Source organism: Talpa occidentalis, unplaced genomic scaffold (genome assembly GCF_014898055.3).
Source record: "Talpa occidentalis isolate TD23 unplaced genomic scaffold, MPIMG_talOcc4v2.1 talOcc4.6, whole genome shotgun sequence".
NCBI classification, from domain to species: domain Eukaryota; kingdom Metazoa; phylum Chordata; class Mammalia; order Eulipotyphla; family Talpidae; genus Talpa; species Talpa occidentalis.
This window is the reverse complement of record NW_023604972.1, coordinates 64,987,862-64,997,403: the sequence shown is the minus strand read 5'-3', so window position 1 is coordinate 64,997,403 and position 9,542 is coordinate 64,987,862. Positions and strand designations below refer to the sequence as shown.

General features: G+C 46.7%; 1 pseudogene; it reads left to right on the top strand.

The window, feature by feature from the left end:
• Positions 1–6,590: 6,590 nt before the first annotated feature.
• On the top strand, positions 6,591–8,384 carry LOC119260372 (leucine-zipper-like transcriptional regulator 1; annotated as a pseudogene).
• The last annotated feature ends 1,158 nt before the right edge of the window (positions 8,385–9,542 follow it).

Here is a 9,542-nt window from a genome sequence, read left to right as displayed (position 1 = left end):
TTCTTTATCTTTCCGCCCCTAGGAGAATTGAACTTAGTTATGCTGTGATGTATATACTGTTTGCTTTTGTGGGCCATGGCTGCAGTGCTTATGTTTGTTAAAGGAAACTTGTGTATACTTGTATATAGACTGTATGGCAGAAAACCCTGAGGGGGTGGATTGTGGGGTAAATAAGGGGGAAAGCTTCAGGCTTTTCCACCTCCCACTGCGCATGCGCATTCAGCCAAATGGCGTGGTGCGCATGGCATGGCGTGCACGGCATTGCGGTGCAGTGCAGTGTGGTGCCGTGCTGAGAATGGGGGAGTGGAGTGGAGTGGAGTGGAAAAGCACGATGGAGTACGGCGATAACTAAAAGCGGAGAGTATGAAGATACCAATAGGGCTGGTAGAACCAGTAATGAAGCTACCTGGTGTGGGTTGGTTGTGTGACAGACCACCAGGAGAATCTGGATAATGGGTTAGCCTTCTCTTCTCTGGAGAGGATTCTAGAGTGTCTGAAGTGGCAGGTTGGTCTGCCACCACCAGGTAGGTCTGGAGCAAGGGGTCAGCTTCCCCCTCCTCTCTAGAGAGGGAGTCTGTTACCTCTGGATCAACAAGTCAGTATCCCTTGATCTCCTCCTCCAGCTGCTCTACACATTCTTGCAGGGCCTGTCTCCTCCTGCCACATTTCTGGCCTTGGCTTCCTTTCTCTGCATATCCTCTTGTAGAGCAGTGGTAGCCCCTGCCACCTCCTATGTACTATATCTGTCCAAGGTCCCTTCTATTCTGCACTGAGCCCTTTCCAACAAACTTCAAAACCTATGCCAGGTAGAGTGGCCTAGTTTCCAGGTAAACTGGCATCCAGAAGGAACTTTCAACATCCCCATGGTTCAGGCAGTGTAGAAAGTTGTGACAGGTTCCCCAGGCCACCCTGATCAGTTTCCTTATATTAATGCTTGGTTGAAGATTGCTCAGACCTGACCCACTTGGATCCATACTTGTACTTTAGGCCAGAAAGAGTTAGGTCCTTGTTGTGCATGGACACTGCCGTCCTCAGTCACCACTACCATCCATCCATCATTGCGAACCCCTCAAGGATGACTTGCAGCTTCCTTATATTCCTGCCAATTCTCCTGGCCCAAAGGCCCCACTCTTGCTACTGCCAGAAACCCTCCACTCTCTGATCATCCAAGGCCCCTGCTCTATCCCTAGAGCTTCCCCTCTGAGAAACCTGTGGGTCTCTGTCATTAACATCACACTAGATCTATTTGGATAACCCAAAGGCTCTTATAAACCTCCTTAAAGATGATTTATTTTGCCTCAGCAACACACCCATCAGTCAGCCTCTTTTTGCATTGGAATAGGAAAACCCCCAAAATTGCCAAAAGACTCAGTTACTTCCCAGTTTGGGGAGACTCTTGCTGTGAATCTAGCCACTTTTCTGTTGACAAGGAGCTCTGGTGCATGCTCCTGTGGTACTTGATGACCTCTGCTTAGCTAGTGAAACCCAAGTGGCCTGCTGGTATGCTTAGGCTCATGTAACTCTTACTTTTTTAAAAGATATATTTATTTATTTATACAAGCGCTGGGTACAGTCAGAAGTGCAGGAGGGTGAGAGAATTCACCAGAGCCAGAGCGGCAAACAGAAGAGGCAGACTGATGAAGTACACTGCTGAGGGGTGCTGCCGGAGAGGTCTGTGTGACATGTGGGACCCTGGCCGGTGGCCGGGGATCAAACCGGCGCTGCAGAGGCTGCGGGCAGCTTCGGAGCCCAGCACTCAACTGCTGCGCCACCGGGGAGGCCATCATGTAACTCTTTTAAAAATCAGGCTATAAGTTCTCCTGGAGAAAGGATCAAATATGCAATTACTTAGGATTCCACATCACAAAAGGCCTTATATGTTTTGTCTTGATGCAGTGGATGGCAAAACCTATTTAGAGCAGGCAGGTTTAGAGGTTTTGGGGTTCTCCTCTCCCTGTCCTGTAACAGATTTGGTGACTCTGGCAGGACAGAGCCATCCATGTTCAGTCAGCCTATGGTGAAAGGTGGCTTCCCCATGTCACTGGTTACCTACAGCACAAATGTGGTTTTTGGTTTTCTAGTGTGTTTGTTTCAGATATGTGTAGATTTGCTGTTGAAAAACTGGCTTGGGCTTGTAAAAACTCTGTGTGTAACTACAATTTGTTCGTAGTCACTTGCTGAGAAATTTGATTTTGGGAAAATTGTTCTGTGTAGCAGTTTTCTGGAAAGATGTCACAGGAAGCCACTTGGAGGGCTTCTCAGAAACTGAAAAGGTTTTGTTCTTTTTTTTTTTTTCCTAAAGATTTATTTATGCATACCAGAACTGGTGTGTAAGCATTTGAAAGGATTCACTAGAGAGAGTGGGGAGCAGAACAGGCAGATCTATTGAAATACACTGCTGAGGGGAGCAGTGGGCAAGGCAGGAGAGGTCTGCTGCGCCTTGTTTTTTTTTTTTTTTTTCCCCCTCCTTTCTGTCAGTCAGAGAGTGCTGCTTTGTGGGAAGGGGAGGGTGCCAGGTTCTTCTTGTCCTCTTTTGTTGCAACTTTCCTCTTAGGGCAGTTTCCCAGAGTCACCTGTTTTTCTTCCATGTGGGGATTCTCACAGGGACCTGAGGCTTTTCCTCCCTTTTAATTGTTTTAACGGGAGAATGTATTCATGGTGTTTCTTTGCCACCATGTTCATCTGACTCCCAAAACCACTTTTTCCCAGTACTGACTTCTAATGGAAAGGCTTAAATAGTAAAATTCCTAAAGTGTCAACAAGGCCATATAACTCCTTTTTAATTAATAAATTTTTTTCTTCCTGTTTCCAAAGTCTTGGCTTGTAGGATGACAATTGGAACCTGTGCTTTCTGCCAGCAACATTCCACATTTTTTGGAGTTAAGATTTTTTCTGAGCCTATGGAGTAAAACTAGCTGTATGAGATATTCCACATGTCATAAATGATAAATAAAACAACCGTCTGTGTCTATATGTTGTACATCTGGATATCCTTCCCTTGTGCCTAATTGTTTGGTCCTCTAGATACTATAATGTTGGTATAGATGGTGCCTATAAACATTGTGGGGGAAAAAAAAGTAATGGCAACTTGTACAAGTGTTCTGAAAATACATGATCTGTCGTAATTTTTGGTTAATTGTAAATAATGATCTATAGGGTTGTTTTAACACTTGTACATATAAGGTTGCATTTGGTATAATTTTATCTCTTTTCTGGATTACTAACTTTGGATACTTAATGTCTTTTAAGTGTAGGAAAATGCGAGTTTAAAAATTTCAGGTTTTTGGAGGAAAAAAAATGAGGGGCTCCAGTTATTAGGTTAAAACTGAAGTGTTGCATAAGGATGATTGAGAGGTGATCTGAGGATGGCAAGGGAAAGGGCTGACCAAAGTGCGGAGAAAACTCACGTGTGCCAGGGTGGAAAACCACCTGGGTGGGACACCCTGAACTTGCTTCCTTCTTGGAAGTCTCCTTGGTTGTAACTTAGCAACAGAGGCTCACAAGGACAGGCATGTCCCATAAGCCCATGGGCTCAAATACATGGTATGAATGAGCTCACGTACATGGCATGTGAGGCAAGGTTGTTTTGGCTTTCTCTAACTTATGATAAAATGCAGATGTCTTTGTTCATAATTCCTATATAACCATGCTGAGAAAAATAGAGAATCACTGCTTGTAGCTGACAGCAGTTCCCCATCAAGGGGGTCCTTCAAGATCAGTGTCCCAGGTCACAGATTCCACTAGAGGCTCACACTGAAGGTTATGGTTTGACTGTCAACATTGTACTACTAAACTGACCCAGAGCTTTTACAGAAATTAAATATTGTTGTTACTGATGTTTTCTAATAATTATGGCAAAGCTTCCCAGAAATATAATTTGGTTTACCTGGTAAAGTAGAACTGAAAGGAAAACATTATCACTTGGAAAAAAAATATAACTTTGGCATGTAGAGAAATGTTAGCATTGGTTTATAAAACTTGTATAAAAGCTTTCAGTGCCTGATAAATATGTAGATTGTCAGTTTTGATTGTTATTTTGCAATACTGTATATTTTGATGGTTTGATACCTACAGAAATTGTTTCTGGAAAATTAATGTGAAAAAGCCTCACTTGATTCAACTTGGTGGAACTTTTGACACAAAAATTTCCTACAATGAGCTGAATAGACTGTTAGAGATAAACCTGATTTTTGATAAGTTTTGTTAAAAAAAATACTGGTGATTCACCCATGTCCCCACCATGCTCCCTTATGCTCTTTCCACCCCTGTTTTGATCCTTCACCCTCCTCCTCTCCTGCAGAGAGGAGAAAGCATACATTGTGCAAGAACAATGTAAAATATATATAAAATTTAAAAAATTAAAAAAAATATAGGTGATATTTTGCATTTTGTCTTGACTCAAAGAAAGTTTTCTTGTTTTGACTGACCAGGAACTGCAGCAATGCAGCATTTTTTGGTAAACAGAGCTAACTTGTGTTTGCATTTTTTCTCCCCTTGATATTGATTGGGAAGTCTGAAAAACATTTAAATATCTGTGCCATCCGAAGAAACTCTCCCCAAAGAATTCCATAGACCACTGTGCTTAGGCAACTATGTTTAACTTCCTCATTCTATGGTTTTAAGCCCACCATTAACTCTGCCTTGGTTGCTATGCATGCAAAATTGCAAAAAGTATAAAAAGCTTTCACCCCCAACATTCGGGGTGCAGTGATCTGGCGATCACTCCCCTGGGTCCGCTGGTGTTAATAAACCTCCTAATCTTCTCATTTCTCCTAGTGCTGATTGGTTCTTCCTCAGGTACGAGTTGAGATTCCACATTTGGTTCCCTGACCTGGGAAGCCCAACTGTGCTGGCCCCTTGTTGCCACTGGTTTGGGTAGAGATGTCAGAGTGGTGATGGAAGGAGGGATCATTGAGGAGAAGGTGCACCCTGCCAAATTTGGACCCCTCTGGACTCCAGGCGATCTGAAAAGGCAACCTTGGATTGTGATAAGGTCCCAGGACCTAGTCCAGTAAGGCCTACCCCTTAGGGCAGAAGGAGAGCCTGATCACCTCTCAACAGGTGGGATAAAAATCTCAACAGAGGAGACACAAGTCTCAAACAGGGGGAACTCAAGTCCCCACAGGTGGGACCCAAGTCCCTACAGGTGGTACACAAGTCCCAATAGGCAGGAATTCCCTAGGAATAGGAGGGAATGTAATAACTTTGAACAGTGTGATTGTTATTTGAGTGAAGTGTGTGTATGTATGAGATCTCCGTGGCTGTGGCCATGGAGACTAAGTGGGCTTGAAACTATGGTTCTGTGGTGACATCATACAGTATAACAGTGACTAACACACTCGCGGGACAGGCGGCCTGGGGATTATACAGCTCACCTTCAGCTAAGATGCACCCAAAGTCTCGTGAAAGACAGCCAGACAAGCGCCTGTGTGTGTTCCCCTTTCTGTGTCAGGACACCAAACAGGGAATCAGAGGGAATCAGAGTAAGCCTACAGTCCTTGACTGTATGCTCAAAAACTTCAAAAAGGGATTCTTGAGAAATTATGGTATAAAGATGACCCCAGGTAAATTATGCACTCTCTGTGAACTTGATTGGCCCACATTTGGGGTCAAGTGGACATCAGAAGGAACCCTGGACATCCACACTGTCTGTTGGGTCTGGTAGGTCATTGCCCGGAGAAAGAGCTACCCTGACCAATTCCTGTATATAGATTCTTAGATTGAGATCACCAAGACCTTCCCCCCATGGGTATGGTTCAGTCAGAACAGGCAGGGTCAGGCTTGAATTCTATTAGCTGTTTCCCAGGTGACTGAGAGAACACCGAAGGCCCCAACATGGGAAAAGGTATCCAAGATCCTGCAGAGGAAACTGGACGAGGAACCTCCTTTTCCATCTCCTTACCAACCCCCTTCACTGGCCCTGGAACCAGACCTAGCACCAGACCTAGAGACACTCCCCTGCCAGACCTAGAGACACCACTTCCCTTGGTCTTCCCACCCTGATCTCCCAAGACTCTCCAAACCAAGGGCCATCCCCACACCTCTGCCCCAGACCAACAGCCCTCCAGATGCTTGTTGGTGAGACCCAGGAGCCACCCCAGAGGCAGGAAGATGAGACTCTGCATCTGGGGCACCCCATGGTATACTATGGTATACTACTATCCCTTCTCCACAACTGATCTGCTCAATTGGAAATTTAGCACTCTCTCGTACTCAGAGAAGCCCCAAACCATGATAGATGTCATGGAGTCCCTCTTTCAGACACATTGGCCTACATGGGAGGATTGTCAGCAGCTCCTCAGGATACTTTTCAATACTGAGGAATGCCACAAATTATGGCCAGCGTTCAGCAATACCTAGAAGAAGATGCTCTGGTTGGAACAATAGATCCCACTGCCTGGGTTGACAAGCCATTCTTGAGGACTGCCCTGCCTGGGCCTGTACCACAGAGGAAAGGAAGAACTCATACACAGATTCCAGGAGGCCCTCCTGCATGGGCTGCAAGCGGGAGCAAAAAAGCCGATTAATATATTTAAAATCTCCTCCATAGCCCAAAGCACCAGAGCCAAACGTGTACTGAGCCCCAACCCATGCGATCCCCAGCCACCAAACAGCACCCCACCCATGGCACACCAGCTCCTGTGCTGCGAGGTGGAGTTCATTTTCTGGGCATGCCCCGATGCCAATGTCCTGAACAACCGGGTGATGTGGGGCATGCCCAAGGTGGAATAGATCTGTGCACCCTCAGTGCCCTACTTCAGGTACGTGCAGGAGATCCTGCCATCCATGAGGAAGATCGTGGCCACCTGGATGCTAGAGATCTGGGAAGAGCAAAAGTGCTAGGAGGAGGTCTTCCTGCTGGCCATGAACTATCTGGACTGTTTCTTGTCATTGGAGCCCATGAAGCAGAATCTTCTGGTGACCTTCATGAGCAGCTTTGTGAGACTTACCAGATCTACAACCCCTCCAACCCCAAAGTGTCGGACAGCCAACAGATGGCAAACATGGGTTTTGTTGTGCAAGTGGCTACAAAAATCCAAAGAGAGCTCCAAAGACTAGAGGAATTCACCAGGAAAAACATCTTCAGGAGCACCATGGACAATAATATCCACTGTGGGGAGAGGTGCAGGTTCCAGGTTTCCTGTTACCTCAAGTGCACACTGCTTGAAGATTATGGACGGCTGTGGGATAGCTGCCAGTTCTGTGATGAGGGTTCATGTTGGGTAAAAAGGAGGAATGTGTACAGGGCCAATTGGCCATTGTCACAGCATGAAACTGTTGTTCACTGGCTCCGCAGAATGATTGTTCAGGTGCCAGAGTGGCTGATCCAGAAACTGAAAGAGTAGGCAGCACTGACTCCCAAGAAGGCCTCAGTGCAACTGTGAGTGGGACCCAACTACCCCTGCTATGTGTGGCCATCCCTGAGGCTGAAGCCTGGTCCTTTGAGGTGCATTTTCTCTACACTAAAAAGATCGAATACCCAAGGAAAGGTTATGTAAAAGATGTGCTGCTCATCAGGGATGTATAAAAGCTGGCCCTGAGCTTCTAGCTGCGCCACATGGAACAGCTGGGTCGACAGTACATCAAGGCCTCTGTGGACCTGTGGAACGAGCTCATTGTGTGTGAGGGTGTCACCAGGCTGCAGCTGGGCCAGCTCAAGGAACACTGCCTAAACATCATGGTGAAAGAGTCCCACTTCAACCAGGTGATCATAATGAAGGAATTTGAGCACCTCCCATCCCCGCTGACAGTGGATATTGTGCAGTGGAAGCAACAGTCACCTTCCCACACCCCTTCAGACCAACTTGTGGACATTAGTATGTCCCAGATCCAGGACATGAAGACATACCTGGAGGGCACAGGTGTGGAGTTCTGTGACATCATGTTGCTGCTGGATGGGCACCCTTGGCCGGCACACAAAGCCATCCTGGCTGCTCGTTCCAGCTACTTTGAAGCCATGTTCCAGTCCCTCATGCCTGAGGATGGACAGGTAAAAATCTCCACTGGGAAGATGGTGCCCAGCTGGCAGGTCTTCGAATCCATGCTGCATTACATCTACTACTGCGAGGTCAACATGCTGCCGGAAGATTGGTTTACCTGTTATTGGCCCCTGACTATTATGGCTTCTACAACAACCAGCAGAAGGCAAACTGCAAACAGAACCTGGAGATAAATGTGACAGTACAAAACATGCTGCAAATCCTGGAGGCGGCTGACGAGACACAGACTCTGGACACAGACTCTACACATCATTGTACAACAGTTCACCAAGGTCTCCCAGCTGCCAATATTATGTTTGGTAAGCCAACAGTTACTACTCAATATCATAGATTCCTGGCCTCCCACATCTCTGACAGTGTGCTGAACTTGGTGCTGACATTTGAGGGCACACATGGTGCCAGCTCACAGGGGGACAATAACCATTAATGACCATTCCTTCCCCTAACCTGTCCACTACAAAGACTATAATGATTGGCTCAAAGGACAAAATTGTATGCACAGTTGCGGGGGGTGGGGGATTCAAAGATTGGAAAAAGGAGCCTCTAACAGCTTGGTGGATGGGCCTGTGTACTGTAGTCTTAACTATTTCAACTGCTCTCAAAGTCTCAGGTTTTACCCTCTGGGTGTAGCACTCGAGAATCAAATGGGCCTGCAATCCAGAAGAAGACAAGTGGACAGCTGCTCTTGACCAGAATAATCCTCTACACCTGAAGCTGTGAAGATGCCAACCAACCCAGACAACCCTGGACGACAGCCCTGCTCTGGCCACAACCTGGAATATGGCAGGTCTATGCACAGTGGAAGCTTGAGGACTCCCTACATGTGTGACCTTTATTTTGCCATTCCCTCCTGGCAGGTGGCTTAGCCACGTGGCCCCTGATAGTTGGGACTGGAAGGCTTGCTCCTCCCAGGCTGTGGGCTACCTGATATTGGCCAGGGGCCTAATTGCTCTTGAGTGTATTGCAAAAATGAGTTCATTTGTCAAAAGTCTCCCCAACTTTTCTTTGCCTTCCTTTCCATAGGTGGGAGCTCCTCCTTTGAGCCCCAGGTAATAGTGGTCAGAAAGTGGGAGTTCCAGTACCTCCCCGGTGGCACAGAGGGTTGAGTGCAGCGCTGTGAAGCTGACCACAGCCTCTGCAGCATGGGTTCTATTTCTGGCTGGCAAGGGAGATTCCCACATGGCGTGGCAGATCTCTCCTGTCACGCCCGCTGCTCCCCTCAGCAGTGTATTTTGGTCTGTCTGCCTGTTCTGCTCCCCGCTCTCTCACCCTCCTGTGCCTCTGGCCTGTACCCCAGCTCTTGTATAAAAATAAATAAATCTTTAAAACAAAAAAGAAAGTGGGAGTTCCAGATCATTCCACAGAACCCCCCACTCCCTTGAACATCCCATTTGCTCCCACTGTTTGGAAGAAAGTGGACTCTCAAATCCAGCTCCACATATCAGGACTCAGCTTGGAGATGCACTTACTACCTCAAACATGAATATTCCCAGCCGTAGGATGTGTATATATGTGAGGGTCCCATACAAGAGAGACCAGACA